This window comes from Arachis hypogaea, chromosome 20 (assembly GCF_003086295.3).
Source record: "Arachis hypogaea cultivar Tifrunner chromosome 20, arahy.Tifrunner.gnm2.J5K5, whole genome shotgun sequence".
NCBI classification, from domain to species: Eukaryota; Viridiplantae; Streptophyta; class Magnoliopsida; order Fabales; family Fabaceae; genus Arachis; species Arachis hypogaea.
In genome coordinates, this window is record NC_092055.1 from 86,940,778 (window position 1) to 86,965,123 (window position 24,346).

A 24,346-nucleotide genomic window follows, 5' to 3' on the forward strand; every position below is an offset into this window, starting at 1 on the left:
TCATTTAAGAGAGGTGATGGATTCATATTCATAACTTTAAGGCATAGACACTTAGACACTAGTGATCATATAGTAAAGACACAAACATAAATAAAACATAAAGCTCAAAAATCGAAAAAACAGTAAAATAAATAGACAAGGAGATTAAGGAATGAGTCCACCTTAGTGAGGGTGACGTCTTCCTCTTCTTGAAGAACCAGTGGTGCTTTTGAGCTCCTCTATGTCTCTTCCTTGCCTTTGTTGCTCCTCTCTCATAGCTCTTTGATCTTCTCTAATCTCATGGAGGATGATGGAGTGCTCTTGGTGCTCCACCCTTAGTTGTCCCATGTTAGAACTTAATTCTCCTAGGGAGGTGTTGATTTGCTCCCAATAGTTTTGTGGAGGAAGGTGCATCCCTTGAGGCATCTCAGGGATTTCATGGTGGGGGATTTCCTCATGCTCTTGTTGAGGTCCATGATCTCTTGTTTACTCCATCCTTTTCTTAGTGATGGGCTTATCCTCTTCAATGAGGATGTCACCCTCTATGTCAATTCCAGCCGAATTGCAAAGGTGGCATATGAGGTGAGGAAAGTCTAACCTTGTCCAAGTGGAGGACTTGTCAGCCACCTTGTAAAGTTCTTGAGGTATAATCTCGTGAACTTCTACCTCCTCTCCAATCATGATACTATGGATCATGATGGCCCGGTCTATAGTAACTTCAGACCGGTTACTAGTAGGAATGATTGAGCGTTGAATGAACTCTAGCCATCCCCTAGCCACTGGTTTGAGGTCATGCCTTTTTAGTTGAACCGGCTTGCCTCTTGAGTCAATTTTCCATTGAGCTCCTTCCTCACATATGTCTATGAGGACTTGGTCCAACCTTTGATCAAAGTTGACCCTTCTTGTGTAGGGGCGTGCGTTCTGTTCCATCATTGGCAAGTTGAACGCCAGCCTTACATTTTCCGGACTGAAATCTAAGTATTTCCCCCGAACCATAGTAAGCCAATGCTTTGGATTCGGGTTCACACTTTGATCATGGTTCCTAGTGATCCATACGTTTGCATAGATCTCTTGAACCATTAGGATCTCGACTTGTTGAATGGGGTTGGTGAGAACTTCCCAACCTCTTCTTTGGATCTCAAGTCGGATCTCCGGATACTCATTCTTTTTGAGCTTGAAAGGAACCTCAGGGATCACTTTCTTCTTGGCCACAACTTCATAGAAGTGGTCTTGATGGACCTTTGAGATGAATCTCTCCATCTCCCATGACTCAGAGGTGGAAGCAATTGCCTTCCCTTTCCTCTTTCTAGAGGTTTCTCTGGCCTTAGGTGCCATTAATAGTTGTGGAAAAATAAAAAGCTATGCTTTTTACCACACCAAACTTAAAATGTTTGCTCGTCCCCAAGCAAAAGAAGAAAGAAGGAAGAAGGAGAAGAAGAGAAATGGAGGAGAGGGAGAGAGAGGTTGTTTCGGCCAAGGGGGAGAAGAGAGGTTTGTATTGTGTGAAAATGAAGAAAGAATGAGGGGTTTATATAGGAGTGGGGGGAGGGTTAAGGTTCGGCCATTAGGGTTGGGTTTGGGAGGGAAAATAGTTTGAATTTTGAAGGTAGGTGGGGTTTTTGGGGAAGAGATGATGGAAAGGTGTGAAGAGGTGATGGAGAAGAGTGATTGAGTTGATTAGTGAAGGTTATTTGGGGAAGAGAGTTATGAAAAAGTGTGAAGAGGAGAGAAGAAAAAGTGGGGATCCTGTGGGGTTCACAGATCCTGAGGGAATCCTGTGGGGTCCACAGATCAAGTGGGGTCAAGGACTTAACATCCCTGCCCCTATTAGGTGTGTAAAATGCCCTTGCTGTGCAATCCTGGCGTTTAATGCCAGACTGCTGCCTGTTTCTAGTGTTAAAACGCCCAAATGCAGCTTGTTTCTGGCGTTTAATGCCAGGTAGATGCTTGGTTCTGGCGTTAAATGCCAGCTTGATGCTTGTTTCTGGCGTTAAACGCCAGACAAATGCTTGTTTCTGGCGTTTAACGCCAGCATGCCTTTCCTCCAGGGTGTGCTATTTTTAATGCTGTTTTTCATTCTGTTTTTGATTTTTTTCAGTAGTTTTTGTGACTCCACATGATCATCAACCTAATAAAACATGAAATAAAGAGAAAATAAAATAGATATAATTAAATAACATTGGGTTGCCTCCCAACAAATGCTTCTTTAATGTCAATAGCTTGACAGTGAGCTCTCATGGAGCCTCACAAATAATCAGAGCAAGGTTGGAACCTCCCAACACCAAACTTAGAATTTGAATGTGGGGGTTCAACACAAAACTTAGAGTTTAGTTGTGGCCTCCCAACACCAAACTTAGAGTTTGACTATAGGGGCTTTGGTTGACTCTGTAGTGAGAGAAGCTTTTCATGCTTCCTCTCCATGGTTACAGAAGGAGATCCTTGAGTTTCAAACACAAAGTTGTCCTCATTCAGTTGAAGGACCAACTCTCCTCTGTCCACATCAATCACAGCTCTTGCTGTGGCTAGGAAGGGTCTTCCAAGGATGATGGATTCATCCTCATCCTTCCCAGTGTCTAGGATTATGAAATCAGCAGGGATGTAAAGGCCTTTAACCTTTATTAGCACGTCCTCTACTTGTCCATAAGCCTATTTTCTTGAGTTGTCTGCCATCTCTAATGAGATTCTGGCAGCTTGCACCTCAAAGATTCCCAGTTTCACCATTACAAAGAGTGGCATGAGGTTTATCCCTGACCCAAGGTCACATAGAGCCTTCTCAAAGGTCATGGTGCCTATGGTACAAGGTATTAAGAACTTTCCAGGATCCTGTTTCATCTGAGGCAATGTCAGTTGATCCAGATCACTCAATTCATTGATGAACAAGGGAGGTTCATCTTCCCAAGTCTCATTACCAAATAATTTGGCATTCAGCTTCATGATTGCACCAAGGTACTTGGCAACTTGCTCTTCAGTGACATCTTCATTCTCTTCAGAAGAAGAATACTCATCAGAGCTCATGAATGGCATAAGGAGGTTCAATGGAATCTCTATGGTCTCTAGATGAGCCTCAGATTCCTTTGGTTCCTCAGAGGGAAACTCTTTGTTGATCACTGGACGTCCCAGGAGGTCATCCTCACTGGGATTCACGTCCTCTCCGTCCCTTGTAGGTTCGGACATGATGGTTAAATCAATGGCCTTGCACTCTCTCTTTGGATTTTCTTCTGTATTGCTTGGGAGAGTACTAGGAGGAGTTTCAGTAACACTTTTACTCAGCTGGCCCACTTGTGCCTCTAAATTCCTAATGGAGGACCTTGTTTCATTCATGAAACTCACAGTGGCCTTAGATAGATCAGAGACTATATTTGCTAAGCTAGATGGATTCTGCTCAAAATTCTCTGTCTGTTGCTGAGTGGATGATGGAAAAGGTTTGCCATTGCTAAACCTATTTTTTCCACCATTATTAAAGCCTTGTTGAGGCTTTTGTTGATCCTTCCATGAGAAATTTGGATGATTTCTCCATGAGGGATTATAGGTGTTTCCATAGGGTTCACCCATATACTTCACCTCTGCTATTGCAGGGTTCTCAGGATCATAAGCTTCTTCTTCAGAAGATGCCTCTTTAGTACTGTTGGATGATTCCTTCAATCCATTCAGACTCTGAGAGATCATGTTGACTTGCTGAGTCAATATTTTTTTCTGAGCCAATATGGCATTCAGAGTATCAATTTCAAGAACTCCCTTCCTCTGAGGCGTCCCATTATTCACAGGATTCCTTTCAGAAGTGTACATGAACTGGTTATTTGCAACCATGTCAATGAGTTCTTGAGCTTCTGTAGGTGTTTTCTTTAGGTGAATGGATCCACCTGTAGAATGGTCCAATGACATCTTAGATAGTTCAGACAGACCATCATAGAATATGTCCAGGATGGTCCATTCTGGAAGCATGTCAGAAGGACACCTTTTGGTCAGTTCCTTGTATCTCTCCCAAGCTTCATAGAGGGACTCACCTTCTTTTTGTCTGAAGGTTTGAACATCCACCCTAAGCTTACTAAGCTTTTGAGGAGGAAAGAACTTGGCTAAGAAAGTCGTGACCAGCTTATCCCAAGAGTTCAGGCTATCTTTAGGTTGAGAGTCCAACCATATTCTAGCTCTGTCTCTTACAGCAAACGGGAAAAGTATAAGCCTGTAGACCTCGGGATCAACCCCATTGGTCTTAACAGTATCACAGATCTGCAAGAATTCAGTTAAGAACTGAAAAGGATCTTTGGACAGAAGTCCATGAAACTTGCAGTTCTGTTGCATCAGAGAAACTAATTGAGGTTTAAGCTCAAAATTGTTTGCTCCAATGGCAGGGATTGAGATGCTTCTTCCATGTAAGTTGGAATTTGTTGCAGTAAAGTCACCAAGCATCTTCCTTGCATTATTATTATTTTCGGCCATGTCTCCTTCCTTTTCGAAAATTTCTGTCAGATTTTCTCTAGAGAGTTGAGCTTTAGCTTCCCTTAGCTTCCTCTTCAGAGTCCTTTCAGGTTTAGGATCGGCTTCAACAAGAATGTTCTTATCCTTGTTCCTGCTCATATGAAAAAGAAGAAAACAGAAAAAAAATATGGAATCCTCTATGTCACAGTATAGAGATTCCTTTATGTGAGTAGAAGAGGATATGAATAGAAGATGGAGAATCCAAACACAAGGGTGAGGAGTAGGTTCTAATTCTTAGATGAAGAGGAGTGTTAGTAAATAAATAAAATAATTAGAAAGAGATGAGGGGGAGAGAATTTAGAAAATTAAATAAATTAAAATGAAAGTATTTTTGTTTTTATTTAAAATCAAAGTTAAATTTCAAAAATTAGAAAGAAAAATGAAATTAATTTAAATTGAAATTTAAAAAAATTAGTTAATTAAAATTGAATTTTGAAAAAGAGGGATGCGATTTTCAAAAATTAGAGATAGAATTAGTTAGGTAGTTTTGAAAAAAGATAAGAATCAAACAAAAAGATAGGATTAGTTTGAAAAAGATTTGAAAATCAATTTTTGAAAATATAAGAGGTTAGAAAAGAAGTTAGAAAAGATTTTGAAATTGATTTTGAAAAGATGTGATTGAAACTTATTTTGAAGAAGATTTGAAAAAGAATTTTAAAAAGATTTGATTTTGAAAATTAAATTTGATTACTTGACTAACAAGAAATAAAAATATTTGATTTTAACATTTAAAGATTGAACCTTTCTTATTAGGCAAGTAACAAACTTAATATTTTTGAATCAATCACATTAATTGTTAGCATTGAATTCGAAAATATGGAATAAAAATAAGAAAAAGATTTTGAAAATTAATTTAAAATTTTCAAAAATATGAAGCAAAAATTGAAAAAGATTTGATTTTTGAAAAAGATTTGAAAAAGATAGAATTTTTGAATTGAAAATTTGATTTGACTCATAAGAAACAACTAAATTTTAAAAAGTTTTGAAAAAGTCAACTCAAATTTTCGAAAATTTATGAGTGAAAAAGGGAAAGATATTTTTTTTATTTTTGAATTTTAATAAAGAAAGAGAAAAATATCAAAAAGACTCAATGCATGAAAATTTTGGATCAAAACACATGATGCATGCAAGAACACTATGAATGTCAAGATGAACACCAAGAACACTTTGAATGTCAAGATGAACACCAAGAACTTATTTTTGAAAATTTTGAAGAAGAGAAAAACATGCAAGACACCAAACTTAAAGATTTTTAATTTTTAGACACTAACAAATTAAAAATGCATATGAAAAACAAGAAAAGACACAAAACTAGAAATTTTAAAGATCAAACAAGAAGACTCACCAAAAACAACTTGAAGATCATGAAGAACAAATGCATGAGTTTTCGAAAATTTTAAGAAAAATTAAAAAGATGCAATTGACACCAAACTTAAAATTTGACACTAGGCTCAAACAAGAAACATAAAATTTTTTATTTTTTTTTATTTTTATGATTTTATAAGAATTTTTTTGGTTTTTTCGAAAATTATATTGGGAAAAGAAAATAAGAAACTCAAAATTTTTAATAAAGATTCCAGGAATCATGCAATGTTAGTCTAAAGCTTCAGTCTAAAGAGATTAGACAGGGCAGAATAAGCTTTAGCAGGACATTACATACAACAACTAAATTGAAGGGAATCAACTGACTCCTGTGATGATAAAAGCATCATCTGAAACTCTATAATTCATTCTTAAAAATCTGAAGAACATAGAATAATTTATTTTTTAATTTTTTAATTTTTAATTTTTTAATTTTTTTTTTGAAATTTTTTCGAAAATAAAAAGAATAAAAACAAAAACTTAAAATTAAAATAAAATTACCTAATCTGAGCAACAAGATGAACCGTCAATTGTCCAAACTCGAACAATCCCCGGCAACGGTGCCAAAAACTTGTATGCGAAATTGTGATCTTCAACAATGGCGCCAATAGCTTGCTGCTCTCAAACGTGAATCATACTTTGTCACAATTCCGCACAACTAACCAGCAAGTGCACTGGGTCGTCCAAGTAATAAACCTTACGTGAGTAAGGATCGATCCCACGGAGATTGTCAGCTTGAAGCAAGCTATGGTCACCTTGTAAATCTCAGTCAGGCGGATTCAGATAGTTATGGAGATTTAATAATTAAAACATAATTGAAATATAAACTAGGATAGAGATACTTATGTAATTCGTTAGTGAGAATTTGAGATAAGCGTATAGAGATGCCTTTCGTTCCTCTAAACCTCTGCTTTCCTGCTGTCTTCATCCAATCATTCATACTCCTTTCCATGGCAAGCTTTATGTAGGGCATCACCGTTGTCAATGGCTACATCCCATCCTCTCTGTGAAAATGGTCCAATGCGCTGTCACTGCATGGCTAATCATCTGTCGGTTCTCGATCATACTGGAATAGGATTTACTATCCTTTTGCGTCTGTTACTACACCAAGCACTCGCGAGTTTGAAGCTCGTCATAGTCATCCCTTCCCAGATCCTACTCGGAATACCACAGACAAGGTTTAGACTTTCCGGATCTCAAGAATGGCCATCCATAGGTTCTAACTTATACCACGAAGATTCTAATATCTCGGACTCGGTCCTCTGTATTAGATATCTAAGAGATACTCATTCTAGCTTGTTTGCATGTAGAACAGAAGTGTCTGTCAGGCACGCGTTCATAGGTGAGAATGATGATGAGCGTCACATAATCATCACATTCATCATGTTCTTGGGTGCAAATGGATATCTTAGAGAAAGAATAAGCTTGAATTGAATAGAAAAACAGTAGTACCTTCTATTAATTCATGAGGAACAGCAGAGCTCCACACCTTAATCTATGGAGGGTAGAAACTCTACCGTGGAAAATACATAAGTGATAAGGTCCAGGCATGGCCGAATGGCCAGCCCCCTAAACGTGATCTAAAGATGAAACTAAAAATGTTCCAAAGATGTTCCAAAAGATGTAAAGACAATAGTAAAAAGATCTATTTATACTAAACTAGTTACTAGGGTTTACAGAAATAAGTAAATGATGCAGAAATCCACCTTTGAGGCCCACTTGGTGTGTGCTTGGGCTGACCATTGAAGCTTTCACGTGTAGAGGTCTTTCTTGGAGTTGAACGCCAGTTTATAACCTGTTTCTGGCGTTTAACTCCACTTTGCAACCTGTTTCTGGCGTTTAACTCCAGAATGCAGCATGGAAATGGCATTGAACGCCAGTTTGCGTCATCTAAACCCGGGTAAAGTATGAACTATTATATATTACTGGAAAGCCCTAGATGTCTACTTTCCAACGCAATTGAGAGCGCGCCATTTGGAGTTCTGTTGCTCCAGAAAATTCACTTTAAGTGCAGGGAGATCAGAATCCAACAGCATCTGCAGTCCTTCTTCAACCTCTGAATTTGATTTTTGCTCAAGTCCCTCAATTTCAGCCAGAAAATACTTGAAATCACAGAAAAACACACAAACTCATAGTAAAGTCCAGAAATGTGATTTTTATTTATAAACTAATAAAAATATACTAAAAACTAACAAAATCATACTAAAAACTATGTAAAAACATTGCCAAAAAGCGTATAAATTATCCGCTCATCAATCTCTCTTCATTTGGTGTACATCTCCTTGCAATTGTTCCTAATTGAATCCCTCTGGAAATTGCTTATATTGGTATTGTGGTGGTGGTTGAAGTGCCAGGAATTGAGGTTGCTCTTCTGCCTCCTCTTCTTCTTGTTGTTGTTGTTGTTCATGGGCATGAGATCTTCGTTCTCTGGCCCTGTGCAGTGGGTGAACAGCCACCACCTTGGCCATCTTTTTGGCAGTTATGAACTTGTCTTGCTTCACAAGCACTTCATCAATGATCTTTTCGACTCCAGCCTCATCACATAGCCTCTGTATGATGCTGGGGAATGCCAACCTTTTGTTGTCACTGGTGCTTTTTAGCACTTTGTTGATGTTGTTGGCAATCATCTCCCCCACGTTGATGTTCTCTCCTTTCATGATGCTGTAGATGAGTACAATTCTCTCCTTTCACCTCTGAAGTGTTGGATGTGGGGATTAGGGACCTCCTCACAAATTCTAGCCACCCTCTAGCTTGGGGGCTCAAATCTCTTCTCCTCAATTGATTAGGTACCCCATCCTTGTCATTGATCCAGCGCACATGAATCACACAAATCTCATTTAGGATCTCATCGAACCCAGGATCTTGCTGCTTCATTCTTTCTTCATAGCTCTGAGTGGAGCTTGTCCTCTTCACCATTAGCATTTTTTCTATGCTAGAGGGACTATAGTCAATGGACTTCCCCCTTACATAGCTAATGTAGCTATATTGTTGCCTTGGTTAAGGCACTGCGTTGGCATAGAATTCCCTCACCAAGCTCTCTACCACTTTCCTTGGTGGGTTGCATAGAAGTGACCAAACTCTATTGTTAATCTCAATGTTGATTTCAATGTGCTAGTTCCTCCCTAATTGGAACCCAACTTCTGGAATGATCTCCCTCTCACTCACCCAACCATAGAATTGATTTTGGTTGAATGTGGAGAGGAACTTGTAGTCATTGAAGGAACTTGAGGATCCAGAGGTTGCTTCCTTGACTTTTCTTTTCTTTGAGGCTGAGCTTTTTGGTGGTGCCATGAGTTTGAGAGAGTATGTTTGAAGGTGAAATAGAGTTACAAGAAAGAACAAGCAAAACAAGATTTTGCTCCAACACCAAACTTAGGACTTGATTGTCCCAATCAAGAAAAAAAAAGAAAGAAAGAAAGTATGGAAAGAGATGGTGAAAGATGAATAGAGAAGGGAAGGTGAGGGCTGTATGCTCTTCGTGTGTGTTTGGGGTTCTTGAAGTGGAATAGGAGATGGTGAAGTGAGGTTTTTATAATGGGTGAATGTTGTGGTGGGAATGGTGGGAAATAGAAAAGGGTAAATGTTTTTCCACTTGGAGAGTGGCGCCTAGCGTGGGAAGAGGCACCAACTCTTTTCTCACTATGTCTTCTGCGTGTGTTGAGTTCCAAAGTGTAAGTACACTTTAACTTCCTTGCTTTGTGAGTTGTTTACCATGTGGGCCCCATCTTCTCTCCTGAAATGAAACTGAACCAATTAGTAATGACTAAAGAACCCTTTCACATTCCTTATCATCAATAGTGAATTGGATTGCAACTGATGGGTGTCCCTTGGGACACCAAACTTAATTCCTTGGCATCTTAATAAATTGGTTTTATCATTGTGTATTTAATTTATTCATAAGAGTGGAATAACATCAATCTTTTCATTTTCCTTTTGATTCCAATTCCTCTGAACTCATTAAACCATATTCATGTTCTTACCCAAAGCATCAAGTGCTTTCAAACTGGGTGACTTGGGCTACTAGATGATTCTTGGTGGTGGCCACACCAAACTTAATCCTTGGCCTTACTCTTCAAATCAAAATATAAATTGTTTGTATACCTAGATTAAGTTGTTGAGAGGCCACAACAAACTTAGCAATTTAGCTAGTCATCAGCCCATTCACTCATCATGATCTATGCCTTCATCAAGTTACAATTCCAGAAAAAATATAAAAAAAATCTAGCTACCAAAGCTAAAATCAATTTTCTAATATGTAATTGTAAGCTACTCCTAATATGGTAATGTAAAATAAATGGGAGACTAAAAATTAAACTACTTCTAAAAAAGTAACTAAATCAAAATGGATAAAGTGTTGGGGTGCCTCCCAACTAGCGCTTCTTTATTGTCATTAGCTTGACATTCCTTCATCTTCAGCTGAGCTTGTAGCTCACTCCCTGCTCCTCCAAGGAGCCTCCCAAGTAGTGTTTGAGTCTATGGCCATTGACAGTAAAAGTTCTCTGAGTCTTGTCCTCCATGAGCTCCACATGACCATAGAGAAACACCTTGAGTATGGTGAAAGGTCCTGACCATCTAGACTTCAGTTTTCCAGGGAAGAACTTGGGTCTTGAGTTATAGAGTAACACCTTCTGTCCTTCAGTGAACTCCCTTCTTACTATCTTTTGGTCATGCCACCTTTTTGTGTTCTCTTTGTAGATTTTTGCATTCTCATATGCTTGATTCCTAAACTCCTCCAGTTTATTAAGTTGCATTAATCTCTTTTCTCTAGCAGCTTGCTCATCATAGTTTAACATCTTTAGATCCCAAAAGGCTCTATGTTCAAGTTCAACTGGCAAGTGACAAGCCTTGCCATATACCAGTTGGTTTAGAGACATCCCAATGGGAGTCTTATAGGCTGTCCTGTAGGCCCATAGTGCATCATCCAGCTTCTTAGACCAATCCTTTCTTGAGCTTCCAATAGTTTTTTCAAGGATTCTTTTTAACTCTCTGTTGGAAATTTCAGCCTGCCCGTTGGTCTGTGGGTGGTATGGAGTTGCCACTTTGTGCTTTACTCCATATCTGAGAAGGAGTGTCTCGAGTTGTTTGTTGCAGAAGTGTGTCCCTCTATCACTAATGACAGCTCTGGGAACTCCAAATCTACTGAAAATGTTCCTTCTCAAGAAGTTTATCACAACCTTGTTGTCATTTATTGCAGTGGCTATTGCTTCTACCCATCTTGAGACATAATCAACAGCCACCAATATGTAGCTATTAGAGTAGGAGGTTGGGAAGGGTCCCATGAAATCAATCTCCCATACATCAAATAGCTCCAACTTTAGTATGAATTGTTGTGGCATCTCATTTCTCTTGGTTTGATTACCAGCTCTTTGCCATTTATCACATCTTGACACCATTTCCTTGGCATCCTTAAACATTGTTGGCCAGTAAAATCCAGATTGAAGCACTTTTGCTGCTGTCCTTTCTCCACTAAAGTGACCTCTATATGCAGATCCATGGCACTGTCATAATACTTCCTGCCCTTCCTCATGGGGTATACACCTTCTTAGAATTCCGTCAGCACACTTTTTGAACAAATAAGGGTCATCCTAGATGTAGTGTTTGGCATCCTTAATTAGCTTCCTCCTCATGTGCCTATTGATGTTGGTTCGTAGTTCGCCAATAGCCTTGAAGTTGGCTATGTCAGCAAACCAAGGGGCCACTCGAATCATCATCAATTGTTCATCAGGAAAGCTTTCATTGACTGCTACTTGCTGCATCTTTTCTTCTTGTGGGATTCTTGAGAGGTGGTCAGCTACTTTGTTCTCTGCTCCGCTCCTATCTTTAATCTCAATATCAAATTCTTGGAGCAACAAGATCCACCTTATTAGTCTGGGCTTAGATTCTTGATTGGTAAGCAAGTATTTGAGTGTTGCATGATCAGTGAATACAATTACTTTTGAGCCAATAAGATATGATCTAAACTTGTCAAAAGCAAAAACTATGGTTAAAAGCTCTTTCTCTGTGGTGGTATAGTTCCTTTGATTCTCATTGAGAACCTTGCTAACATAGTAAACAACATGTACTAGCTTGTCTTTCCTCTGTCCCAGAACAGCACCAACAGCAAAATCAGATGCATCACACATTAGTTCAAAGGGAAGATCCCAGCTTGGTGGTGCTATAATAGGTGTAGAGGAGAGTTTCTTCTTAAGTTCATCAAAGGCTATCATGCACTCTCTATAAAAAACAAAGGGAGTATTTGAGACAAGTAGGTTGCTAAGGGGTTTTGCAATTTTTGAAAAATCCTTGATAAATCTCCTATAGAACCCATCGTGTCCCAAAAAACTTCTGATTGCTTTGACATTGCAAGGTGGAGGTAATTTTTCAATTACTTCCACTTTTGCCTTGTCCACTTCTATACCATCTTTTGAAATCTTGTGACCAAGAACCACCCCTTCAGTCACCATAAAATGGCATTTCTCCCGGTTTAAAACTAGGTTGGTTTCTTGACACCTTTTTAGCACAAGAGCAAGATGGTATAGGCAATCAGAATATGAGTTCCCAGATATAGAGAAGTCATCCATGAATACTTCTATGAACTTCTCAATCATGTCTAAAAAAATGGAGAGCATGCACCTTTGGAATGTTGTAGGTGCATTGCACAATCCAAAGGGCATTCTTCTATAAACAAAGACACCATATGGACAAGTAAATGAAGTTTTTCCTGGTCCTTGAGATCTACAACAATTTGGTTGTGGCCCGAAAACCCATCTAGGAAGCAATAATATTCATGTCCTGCCAATCTTTCAAGCATCTGGTCCATGAAAGGTAAGGAAAAGTGGTCCTTCCGGGTGGCTTCATTAAGTTTTCGGTAGTCAATGCACATACGCCATCCGGTCACTATCCTTGTGGGTATCAATTCATTCTTCTCATTTGCCACAACAGTGATCCCCCCCTTCTTAGGGACTACTTGCACCGGGCTTACCCAAGGGCTGTCTGAGAAGGTAGATCACCCCTACTTGCCATAGTTTCAGCACTTCTTTCTGAACCACTTCATTCATAGTTGGGTTCAGCCTCCTTTGTTGTTGTCTTGAAGGTTTGGCATCTTCTTCAAGCAAGATCTTATGCATATACATTGAAGGACTGATCCCTTTTAAATCTGCAAGTGTCTAGCCTATGGCATCCTTGTGTTGTCTCAGCACTTGGATGAGCTCCTCTTCTTGTTCCTTACTCAGACTTGAATTTATGATCACTGGTTGGGTGTTGTTAGCATCCAGATATGCATACTTCAAGCTGGGTGGTAATGCTTTCAGTTCTAGTTTTGGTCGCTCTGCATCTTTGTTGCTTGTAATGGTTGGCATGATTGAGTTTCTCATGGTTGCTTGTGGTGATTCTCTATCTGGTGCTTGTTTCAGCTCAATGGTTTCTCCACATTGTTTTTCTTCCAAAACTTCTTGAACTATTTGTTCCATGGTGTCTACCAGCATGCATTCTCCTATGGATTCCTTGGGGTAACTCATTTCTTTGAAGACTATTTTCTCTTTATGCAACCTCAAGACTAGTTCCCCTTTTTGCATATCGATGATGGCTCTAGCAGTAGTTAGGAATGGTCTTCCTTGGATAATTGACGTGTTAGCCTCTTCTTCCATGTCCAGCACAACAAAATCAACAGGAAAGATGAACTCTCCTACTTTCACTAGCAGGTCTTCCACCACCCATGTGGAAACTTAAATGTTCTGTCAGTCAATTGGAGTGCCATTCTTGTTGGCTTGGCTTTCTCAATCTTCATCCTTCTCATCATGGTCATGGACATAAGATTTATGCTAGCTCCCAAATCACAAAAATCCTTCTCAATGGTGATGTCTCCTATGATGCAGGAAATTTGGAAACTCCTTGGGTCCTTCAGCTTTTGAGGCAGCTTCTTCTGTATGATGGCGCTGCATTCTTCAGTCAATATTATGGTTTCTTTTGCTTCCCAGTTCCTCTTTTTGGTTATAAGCTCCTTCAAAAATTTAGCATAGAGTAGCATTTGTTCTAATGCCTCAGCAAATGGTATGTTGATTTGGAGCCTCTTGAAGATCTCTAGGAACTTAGAAAAATGGCCATCCTTCCCATCTTTTCCTAGTCTTTGTGGGTATGGTGCCTTTGGCACATACGGCTTCAAGACCGGTTTTGGTGGTGGTGGAGCAGGGATTTCTTCTTCATCCTTGTTCCCATACTTTGCTGCAACTTCTTCATGCTTGTCTTTGCTTGGGGTTCCTCCTTCTACAACCTTCCCACTTCTTAGAGTAATGGCTTTGCATTCCCCCCTTGGGTTAGCCATAGTATCACTAGGAAATGTGTGTGTGGGAAGTGGGAATTGCTTGGACAAAATCCCCACTTGTGCTTCCAGTTTTAAGATTGCTGCGCCTTGATTTTTTAGATTTGACCTGTATTCCTCTTGATTAGCATCTATCCTTTTGTCAGTTTGTGCTTGTCTGTCTATGAGGGTGGAGACTGCTCCTGTAATTTGTGAGGATAGTTGTGCTATTGTAGCTTCCATCCTCTGAAATTTGCTCTTGATTTCACATGGTTGTATAGTTGAGGATGGTGCATCTTGGTTGAGGTTGTTGTGTGTGGGCTGGTTACTATGGTATGATGTGTTTTGTGAGTTGTGGTAGGGTCTATGGTTCCCTGTTTGATGTTTGGGGTTGTGGTTAAAATGCTGATTTGATGAATAAGGCTTGTTGTGGTCCTGGTTGTGGTTCTGTTGATTTCCCCACCCAAAGTTTGGGTGGTTCTTCCAACCTGGGTTATATGTCTTAGAGTGTGGGTCATATGGTGGTCTGGATGAATTGTTCACATAATTGGCTTGTTCCCAGTCACCTTCAGATTCTTGTGCACTCCCTTCTTGTTGAGGAGTCTGGTATTGAATGACTGAGGCTTGGTTGGCCTCCATCCTTTTGGTTAGAGCTGCTATTTGAGCTGTAATTGCTTTGTTCTGAGCTAACAAAGCATCTACAGAGTTGAGCTCTAGCACTCCCTTCTTCTGAGTCCTTTCTGAAGCATAGAAATACTCATTTTCAGCTACAGTCTCAATGACATCCATGGACTCTTCAATGGTTTTCTTCTTGTTGAGTGAGCCTCCTGAAGAATGATCCATAGCCTTCTTTGCTTCATAGGATAGTCCCTCATAAAAGATGTGTAGTTGTACCCATTCATTGAACATTTCTGGTGGGCATCTTCTTGTCAGATCTTTGAATCTCTCCCAAGCCTCATAAAGTATTTTTCCATCTTGTTGTCTGAAAGTTTGTACCTCAACTCTCAGCCTAATAATTCTTTGTGAAGGGTAAAATCTTGCAAGGAATCTGTTCACTACCTCCTCCCATGTAGTTAGGCTATCCTTGGGGAATGATTCCAACCACTTTACTACCTTATCTCTGAGTGAGAAAGGGAACAAGAGTAGTTTGTAGATGTCGGGGTGTACCCCGTTGGACTTTACAGTGTCATATATCCTCAAGAATGTGCTGAGATGTTGATTAGGGTCTTCTTGGGCACTTCCTCCATATGAGCAATTGTTTTGAACAAGTGTGATGAGCTGAGGTTTCAGCTCCAAATTGTTGGCATGAATTGTTGGCTTTAAGATGCTTCTGCCATAATTTCCTGGGTTTGGGTTGATGTACGAGCCTAAGACTCTCCTTTCTTGCCCATCATGATTTACTGGGCCTCCTCTAGCATTGTGAGCTTCTTCTTCATGGTGGTTTTCCATGTTCTCCTCCATGTTTGTTTCAAAATACTCTTCCTCTTCCTCAGCACCAACGACTCCTTTCCCTCTTGCTTCCCTTCTTAATCTAAGAAAGGTCCTCTCAGGTTCAGAATCAAAGGAAGTTGAAGCCCCGCTTCTTCTACCTGTCATACAACCAACAAGGTAAAACAAGAGAAGAAAGAAAAAAATTGAATAAGGAAGTTACTCTTGTTAGAGTAGATGTTAGTGTGAGTGGTGAAATAAATCAAATAGTTAGAGGAGTGAAAATACGAATGATAAAAATAATCAAAGAAGAAAGAGATAGAACTCAAAATAAAATAAAATAAAATAAATGCTAAACAAGATAAAATAACAAGGAATTTAAATTGCTTAATCTAGCTCTCCAATTGATTTAATCACTGTCAAATTTAAGCCAATCCCCAGCAACGGCGCCATAAGACTTGATGACCGGAATTCACACCCCATTCAAAATTGGTGAATTAGTCCTTTTGACAAGCGCACCAAAATTACCGTCAAGTAATAACCCACGGTGGAGTGGGATCGTATCCACAGAGATTGGCAAATTAGAGCAGTTTTAATCAATTGATGAATTAGTCAAGCAGATCAATAGGATTCTAGAGTGCAAAATTGTAAATGACATAAATGTAAATGACAAGAATATAAAGAAAAGCAATAAAGTGCAGGAATATAAATGGCAGAAAGTAAAGGGCAGAATCATAAATGACTTGAATGTAAATGGGAATGGAGAATTGCTGAATGTAAAAATAAGCAGTAAAGAAATGGATAGATAGGAATGGGGAAATACATTAAGATTGGGAGATGTTGTCTCTTTAGATTGAATTTAGCTTATATCCTCTTCAATTATGCAACTCATTGACCTCTTGGCAATCATGATTGATTGAGCCCCAATCCCTTGGTGAATCAATATCTCAGATCTTGATCAATAGCCAATTGATGCCAGGGCATTTAGGCCAGTTTTACTGACCTTTTCTTTACTGTTTTAGGGTAGTTTCATGCATTTTCTTAGTTAATAAGCAAGTTTTGGTAGATAATCACTTACATCTTGATTTAAGCAAACATTGTGAATTTTATATTATTTTATGAGAATTATGCATGAATTGAATGATAAAATGGATGATGCATGATCTCATGAGTTAGAACCTAGCTTTGATGCACTGTACTTGCTTGGTTTTAGGACAAAGGAAGCAAGGAAGATCCCACGTTAATAGCCACGTTAGTCTAACTAACATGACCATTAACGTGGAATGGGAGCTAGCTTGCAACGTTAAAGAGAAAAGTGATCGCCAATAACGCCTTCGTGAGCCAACATAGCCCACGTTAGTTGCCACGTTAACTACATTAACGTGGAAGCTAACGTGGAGGAGAAGTAAAGCTCCAACGTTCGTGGTAAAAGTGAATACCACTAACATTGGAAAAAGGGGCACACTTAGCCACGTTAAGAGTCACGTTAATTACATTAACGTGAACTCGTGGAAGGAACAAGGAAGTGCCAACGTTAGAGACACTCACCTTTGTCACTAACGTTGGATCAAGCCACTATTAGCCACGTTAGTTGCCACGTTAATTACATTAACATGGAAGCTAACATGGGGGAAAGAAATGATGAGCCAACGTTAGTGACACTCACCTTTGTCACTAACGTTGGAGATTACAATCACCACCATGTTAGTGGCCACGTTAATACAATTAACGTAAGGCACTAACGTGAGAAGGGGCGTTTGGAGCATTAGTGACAAAGGTAAGTGTCACTAACGCTCTCGAAGCTGAGGCATGCCCACGTTAAGGGTCACATTAGCTACACTAACGTGGACTCTAACGTAGGGAGGAAGGATAACAAGCAAACGTTATTGGAAAAGGTGAATGCCAATAACGTTTGCGAAGGACCAAGAGGCAACATTAGTAGTCACATTAGTACCACTAACGTTGAAGTTAACGTGGACCATCTTGGGTTAGGAACGTTAGTAAAAAAGGTGATTGTCACTAACGTTCTCGAACCCACATTTTCACTTAACGTTAACACCACTAACGTCCTAACTAATGTCCATGCCTAACCCATACTTTCTCTGCAAGCAAAGCTGAGCCCACTGAAGATTGCAACTGCTTCAACTCAAAGATCCAAAGGCCCATATCCAAGACTTGAAGATCCAACTAGAAGATCAGAAGAGTAGTATATATAGGAGTAGTTTTGAACTAGAGAAAAGAGCTTTTGGCCATTGGGAGAACTACTCTCTGTATAATTTTACTGCAACTTCTAGTTTTACTTTCAGAATGTATGTTCCATCTTTGCTTTCCATTCCCAAAGCTATGAACAACTAAACCCCTTTCATTGGGTTAGGGAGCTCTATTGTAATTTGATGGATCAATAATAGTTTTCATTATTCTTCTTCTTTCTTTTCTCTTGATTTTACTAGAAAGCTTTCAATCTTCAACCAATTGGGTAGTTGTCTTGGAAAAGAAGCTATTCATACTTAGATCTCTTCGGACCTTGGAAGAGGAATAAAGAGATCATGCTAGAAATGCTTTCTCATGTTGGACCAAATTGGGGTTTGGATGGATATGGTGACATATAATCCTACCAATACTTTGATTTGGGAATACATATGGTATAATCAGTGACCATACTTCATCTCTTCTCATGAGCAATTAAACCAAGGAATTAGCTATTGATTAAGATTTGAGAGATTGGGTTGCCAAGGAATTGGAATCCAATCACTTAAGATTGCCAAGGAGATCAATGAATGCATTGATTGAGGAAGAGATGAAAATGAACTTGATCCGGAGAATACAACATCTCCTGAGCCCAATGAACTCCCCATTTCTGATCTTACCCATTCTTTTTACTTTCTGCCATTTACTCTTATGTTCATTTCCCCAAATCCCAATTTAAGATTCTGAAATTTACTTTCCGTCATTTACATTTAGTTCTTTATTTCCAGCAATTACATTTTCTGCCATTTGCTTTTCCGCCATTTAATTTCCTGCAACTCTCAAATCAAATTCTGCTTAGCTCAACTAGAACATTCTTCCAATTAAATTTGCTTGACCAATCAATCCCTGTGGGATTCGACCTCACTCTATTGTGAGTTTTAACTTGACGATAATTCGGTATACTTGCCGAAGGGAGATTTGTTGGGAGACAAGTTTCTGTGCATCAAGTTTATGGCACCGTTGCCGGGGATCAATTTTGTATCAACAATGATTAAATTGGTGGATAACTAGATTGATCATTTTTCTTTTGTTTGATTTAATTTCTGTTTGATTGATTTACTTTCAGTTTCAGTTATTTTCTTCCCTTTACCCTACCCGTTTGTGGTGTTCTCTTATTTGTTACAATTCAATTCACTAACCCACTAACTGTTTGATATATTGCATCACTCACACTAACAGCATTTTTTTTACAAGAATACTCTCTATCTCCCTTTTGCTTTGGCCTTGTTGGTTGTATGACAGGTAGAAGAAGTGGGTCTTCAACTTCCTTTGATTCTGAACCTGAGAGGACCTTCCTTAGATTAAGGAGGAAAGAAAGAGGAAAGAGAGTTGTTGGTGCTGAGGAAGAGGAAGAGTACTTTGAACCAGACATGGATGAGAATATGGAGAACCATCATGAAGAAGAAGCTCACAACCATGGCATAGAAGGTCCAGTGCATCATGCTGAGCAAGAGAGAAGTGTTCTGGGGTCTTACATAAACCCAAACCCAGGAAACTGTGGAAGCAGCATCCAAAAGCCAACCATACATGCCAATAACTTTGAACTAAAGCCACAGCTCATCACCCTTGTTCAGAACAACATTTCATTCAGAGGAAGTGTCCAAGAGGATCCCAATCAACATCTCACTACATTCCTGAGGACATGCGATACTGTGAAGTCTAATGGTGTTCATCCTGACACCTATAGATTGCTTTTGTTCCCCTTTTCACTCAAGGACAAGGCATCTAAATGGCTGGAATCTTTCCCGAAGGAGAGTTTAACAACCTGGAAAGATGTGGTGAACAAATTCTTGGCGAGATTCTTTCCTTCTCAAAGAATCAATAGGTTGAGAGCTGAGGTACAAACCTTTAGGCAACAAGATGGTGAAACTCTATATGAAACATGTGAGAGATTTAAGTACTTGACAAGAAGGTGCCCGTCAGATATGTTCAATGAATGCGTGCAGTTACACATTTTCTATGAAGGTCTTTCTTATGAATCAAAGAAGACAGTAGACCACTCATCCGGGGGATCTCTGAACAAGAAGAAGACCATTGAAGAGGCCATAGATGTCATTGAGACTATAGCTTAGAATGACAACTTCTATGCCTCTGAAAGAGGCAACACTAGAGGAGTAATAGAGTTAAACAATGTGAATGCACTGCTGGCCCAAAATAGGATGATCACCAAGCAGCTAGCTGACCTTACCAAGAAGATAGAGAGGAACCAAGTAGCAGCAATCACCACTTCATCAGCAGCCCAAGAAGGAGTGAATACAGAAGCAGAGGGTGATCAAGAACAAGCTAACTACATTGGAAACTCACCTAGGCAGACCCATGATCTATACTCCAAAACTTATAATCCTGGTTGGAGGAACCACCCAACCTTTGGGTGGGGAAATCAACAAGATCAAGGCCAAGATCAAAGACGTCACAACCCCAACAATAATGCAGTTCACCAACATTCCACACAGAGATCATATCAGCACCCACCTAACAACACCTCTCTACATCCATATCAAAACCAAAATGGCCATTCTCATCCCTCTAACCCCAACTCACCATCATCCGAAGATAGACTCTCAAGGATTGAGACTCTACTTGAATGTATATGCAAAGAATTTCAAGATAGTAAAATGTTCCGAGAGGAAGTGCGGTCCAATATGCAGAATCAAGATGCTGCCATCAAGAAACTTGAGACATAAATTGGCTACTTATTCAAGCAAGTCCCCAGCCATAACCTGTGCAGCAACACTGACTCAAACCCAAGGGAGGAATGTCAGGCCATCACCCTCAGAAGGGGAAGGAATTGAAGGAAACTCCCAGGAAACCACAAGAGAAGAACTCGAATGAAGAGGAAGAGGAACGAGATGAAGCCCAAATTCCCACTCCCAGTTCACAGCAAAAAGGAGAAATGCTGAAGCCAGATGTCCCAAAAGCTCCATACCCTCAGCAATAGAAAAAGAAGGGGGATGACGACCAATTCTTAAGATTTTTGGAAATCTTCAAGAAACTACAAATCAACATACCCTTTGCTGAAGCAATAGAGCAAATGTCGCTCTATGCCAAGTTTTTAAAGGAATTAATGACCAAGAAGAGAAGCTGGAAGAGCAATGAGACTGAGACTGTGATACTAACCGAAGAATGTAGTGCCATCATACAGCACAAACTACCCCAGAAATTGAAGGATCCTGGGAGCTTCCAGATTCCTTGCATTATAGGGGAAATCACAGTGGAGAAGGCCCTATGTGATTTAGGAGCCAAGATAAATCTGATGTCAGTAGCTATGATGAGAAAAATGAGGATTGAGGAGGCTAAGCCAACAAAAATAGCCCTACAACTGGTAGACCGATCATTCAAGTTTCCTCATGGCATAGTAGAAGATTTGCTGGTGAAGGTAGGAGATTTTATCTTCACAGCAGACTTTGTAGTGCTGGACATGAAGGAGGAAGCCAAGGCCTCCATCATCCTGGGAAGACCATTCTTGGCCACTGCTAGAGCTATCATTGATGTCCAAAAAGGTGAACTTACCTTGAGATTACACAATGAGAAGATGACATTAAATGTGTTCAAGGCCATGAGCTACCCAAAAGAACCATTGGGAGAATGTATGAGGTTGGATTCACTGGAAGATGCAGTACAAGAGATTTTTGAAGAAGAAGAACTTGAAGGGTTAACAGAAGAGGAATCAGCATCTAGCGAAGAGGCTGCAACAGCAGAGATTCATGTTCAGGGCGCACCAAAGGAGGAGAATGAAAGAAAAGAAGCACCCAAACTTGAACTCAAAGCACTGCCACTCACTCTTAAATATGCATATTTAGGAGAGAATAAAAGTTACCCAGTGATCATAAACTCAACCCTCAGCCAAGATCAAGAGGATGAACTGCTCCAAGTATTGCGAAAGCATAAGGATGCCATTGGATGGACCCTCGCTGACCTGAAGGGAATCAGTTCGGCCATATGCATGCATAAAATACTGTTTGAAGATGATGCCAAACCATCCATTCAACCCCAAAGGAGGCTGAATCCAGTCATGAAGGAAGTGGTACAGAAAAAAGTCATGGAGTTATGGCAGGGAGGGGTGATCTACCTGATCTCAGACAGCCCATGGGTCAGCCCCGTGCAAGTTGTCCCAAAAAAGGGAGGAATCACTGTAGTCCCCAATGAGAAAAATGAACTAATTCCTACAAGGACCGTCACAGGATGGCGGATGTTTATAAACTACAGAAAACTTAATGAAGCTACAAGAAAAGATCATTTCCCCCTTCCTTTCATGGATCAGATGCTGGAAAGACTTGCAGGACATGCGTATTACAATTTTCTCGATGGCTATTCAGGATATAACCAAATAGTGGTTGATCCATGAGACCAAGAGAAAACCTTATTCACTTGCCCATATGGAGTGTTTGCCTACAGGCGCATGCCATTTGGGCTATGTAATGCACCTGCAAATTTCCAGCGCTGCATGCTCTCCATTTTCTCAGATATGATAGAGAAATTCATTGAAGTATTTATGGATGACTTTTCAATATTCGGAGATTCCTTTCCTAATTACCTAAATCACCTGGCCTTGGTATTAAAAAGATGTTAAGAGACCAATTTGGTCTTGAACTGGGAGAAATGTCACTTATGGTGACAGGAGGAATAGTTCTTCGCCATAAGGTTTCTAACCAAGGCATTAAGGTAGACAAAGCTAAAGTAGAACTCATTGAAAAACTACCCCCACCAAGTGATGCCAAGGCAATTAGGAGCTTTTTAGGGCATGTTGGCTTTTACAGAAGGTTTTTTAAAGATTTTTCAAAGATAGCCAAGTCCTTAAGCAATCTCCTTGTATTTGATACCCCATTTATCTTTGATGAAAAGTGCATGCTAGCATTCGAAAACTTGAAAAAGAGACTGTCCTCTGCCCTTATCATTTTCCCACCTGAATGGAACTTGCCATTTGAACTGATGTGTGATGCATCTGATTTTGCAGTTGGGGCAGTATTAGGACAGAAAAAAGATAACTTGGTCCATGTGATATACTATGCTAGCAAATTCCTCAATGACACTCAAAGAAATTATACCACTATTGAAAAGGAGTTGCTGGCAATAGTTTTTGCATTTGACAAGTTTAGATCATACCTCATTGGTGCCAAAGTGATCGTTTTCACAGATCACACAGCACTTAAATATTTGTTTGCTAAGCAAGAATCAAAACCAAGACTAATAAGATGGATCTTGTTGTTGCAGGAATTCAATATTGAAATTAGAGACAAGAAAGGAGTGGAGAACAAGGTAGCAGATCACCTATCCAGAATCCCTCATGATAAAGGAGGAACACATGATACAAGTGTAAACGAGTTCTTCCCAGATGAGCAGTTGATAACGGTTCATAGAGCACCCTGGTTTGCAGATATTGCCAATTTTAAGGCAACTGGGGCTTTACCTCCAGAAATCAACAAACATCAAAAGAGAAAGCTCATCAATGATGCTAAATATTTTGTCTGGAATGAACCGTATCTATTCAAGAAGTGTTCAGATGGAATCCTTAGAAGATGTGTTTCAGAAGAAGAGGGAAGAGAGGTCCTATGGAACTGCCATGGCTCGTGCTATGGAGGCCACTTTGGAGGGGAAAGAACTGCAGCCAATGTATTACAAAGCGGATTCTTTTGTCCCATCCTTTTCAAGGATACCAAGGAAGTAGCAAAGAGCTGCAATGAATGCCAAAGGGCTGGAAACCTACCCAAAAGAAATGAGATGCCACAGAATTTCATCTTAGAGCTGGAACTGTTTGATGTATGGGGAATCGGTTTCATGGGACCGTTTCCAACCTCATATTCGAACAAGTATATCCTAGTAGCAGTGGATTACCTTTTCAAGTGGGTAGAAGCTATTGCAACCCCAACAAATGATAATAAGGTGGTCATGAACTTCCTCAGAAAGAACATCTTTAGCCGGTTCGGAGTCCCACGAGCGCTCATTAGTGATGGAGGGAGCCATTTTTGTAACAGACCACTAGAAGCTCTTCTCCTACGATACGGGGTAAAGCACAAGGTTGCCACACCTTACCACCCCCAAACAAGTGGGCAAACCGAGATATCTAACAGGGAGTTAAAAAGGATTATGGAGAAGACTGTAGGAGCATCAAGAAAAGACTGGTCAAAGAAGCTAGATGATGCTCTTTGGGCATACAGAACGGCCTTCAAAACACCAATCGGGATGTCCCCATATCAACTGGTGTATGGAAAGGCCTGTCATTTACCATTGGAGCTTGAACACAAAGCTCTCTGGGCTCTCAAGCTACTAAATTTTGATAGCCTTGCTGCTGGTGAAAAAAGAGTCTTGCAGCTGCAGGAAATGGAGGAGTTTAGGTCTCAAGCCTATGAAAATGCCAAGATCTATAAAGAAAAGGCAAAGAGAAGACATGACCTCAATCTGACACCCAGGAGCTTCGAAAAAGGACAGCAAGTGCTCCTCTACAACTCCAAATTGAGACTTTTCCCTGGGAAACTCAAATCAAGGTGGTCTGGACCATTTCTTGTCACAAAGGTTTCGCCGTATGGACACATAGAAATCATGGAGGAGAGCTCAAAGAGGACTTTCACTGTGAACGGACAA

General features: G+C 39.9%; 1 non-coding gene across 1 annotated transcript; it reads left to right on the forward strand.

Annotated features, from left to right (window-relative positions):
* Positions 1 to 3,915: 3,915 nt before the first annotated feature.
* LOC112787806 (small nucleolar RNA R71) lies at positions 3,916 to 4,023 on the forward strand. Its single transcript, XR_003195197.1, has one exon. It is a non-coding gene; the product is annotated as a small nucleolar RNA R71 (small nucleolar RNA).
* The last annotated feature ends 20,323 nt before the right edge of the window (positions 4,024 to 24,346 follow it).